General features: G+C 38.5%; 1 pseudogene; it reads left to right on the forward strand.

The window, feature by feature from the left end:
* Positions 1-421: 421 nt before the first annotated feature.
* On the forward strand, positions 422-829 carry LOC147442435 (uncharacterized; annotated as a pseudogene).
* Positions 830-1,829: the final 1,000 nt, after the last annotated feature.

The following is a 1,829-nucleotide window of genomic DNA, read 5'->3' on the forward strand; positions in this document are numbered from 1 at the left end:
GTACAAAGCATGGATATTGATGGTATGGGTGTGGGGGTTATGGTGTTCCTTATTTTTGGTGGTTTTTTTTGGTTATGATTGTTTTTGTAGAGTTAAGAAAAAGTGCGAGTCTTGTGCGGTAATGTGAGAATGCAATGGAAAAAGTGGAATTTCCAAACGTGAATGTGTACGGTTTGATGTGAGTGAGTCATCTGCAAGCACTCCGACAACTTCTCGCAAGCGTACTGTATATAGTGAACCGAATTTCGCTATCCAGCCATCCCCCTCGAAAGGCAAAGGGCAAGCTTCCAGTACGTTTGATTCTACCTTCTTTTAAAGAAAAACCCATGCAAAATTGAAATCTTTATCTTTTGTATTTTGAAATGTCCCATCTTTTACATTAGGCGCACAAGTCGAATGCTCGAAAGCGCAAAAAGCAAAGATGGCTATTGTTAAGATCGAGAGAAATGGTATACATTGAACCAAAAACATTGAATGTCTATCTCTGCCTTTCGATGTGAATAGATTTTCACGTTGTTATGTATTGTTTTGTAGATGCTTTAATTGATATTGAAGACGATGAAGTGAGAGTCAACCCTTTCCCACAGCAAGAGCCTCGTACTGAAGAACATGCTGTGCCTTTTTTGCATATAACAGACCTCTCTTACATCACTCCTAGATTTTCAATTGAGGGTTGTGTACTGAACAATTATGGCACATACAAGCTTTTCGATCCCAAAATTGTGAAGTTTTTCAAAGCTGATCTTGTGGATTCACACAACTCCAATACAGTCACTGTCGTCATCGGTTCATCTTTGATAAGTCAATTTGCTTCCTTTCTGAGTGTTGATAGTTTTGTGCGGATAGAGGGTTCTGCAATCGAAACAAAGAACAAGGCAGACGGTGGGACATCGCCTTTCTCTCTTTACTTGGATGCTACCTCGATCGTCACTTTCATTTGTTCATTTCCGATTCACTTGAGCAAACAACGATAACAACAAAAATAAAACGCCTTAGGAAATCCCATCAAAATATTCTTCCTCGGGAAAACGAACCATGCTCGAGAAAGAGACTACGTTCCAATGATGCACCTGCAGAAATATATTTAAAGGAAATACAGGATACTCCTTCAATCTTGTGCGAGCATTGCAACAGACTGCTTTTTAGGTACCAAATAATGTCTACAAAAAAAAAGAAAGCTAGCGACAATGTTATGCAAATTTGTGAACCTTGCAAACGAAAGAGAAGAAAACCAGCAGTGACTTACAAATCTTTACAAGAAATTGGATTGAATGACAAAATCGAAACTGTACAGAGACTAAACAAGATAGAAGAAAGATTGATCGCACCCCGAATATTGTTCTCAAAAATACGAGAATTGACATACGACAGACAGTATGGTTTGCATGGAAGCATTGTGAATGTACTGGCCAACGTTACCGAAACACAAAGAAGCTTGCCACGATTCATCGATGAGCTAGGAAAACTCAATTCTTATAGGTTTAAAGAGAAAACTAGAATACAACCATTGTTATTTGAGCGGATCAGTACGTCCACTGCTCACTCTTAAAGCGCTGAAAGATCTTCTGTATTCTCATCTTTACACAGAAGAGAGTATAAGTTTAAACGAGGATTGGTTGCGACATATGACCCTTTTGCAAAAGGCACATTCTATTGATCTTGCAATGTGCAATGACAACAATGAAGACGATGAAAATTATCACGATATTCTCATTCATCAGTTCACGTCGGCACAGCAAATCATTGACTACAACGATAAGATCCTACACGTTGCACCTTGTGAAGGAAATCATCCACTTGGTTTATTAAAAGATACATTCTACGAAGAA

The sequence above is a fragment of the Adiantum capillus-veneris genome, chromosome 14, assembly GCF_014529385.1.
Source record: "Adiantum capillus-veneris isolate H3 chromosome 14, ASM1452938v2, whole genome shotgun sequence".
NCBI lineage: Eukaryota > Viridiplantae > Streptophyta > Polypodiopsida > Polypodiales > Pteridaceae > Adiantum > Adiantum capillus-veneris.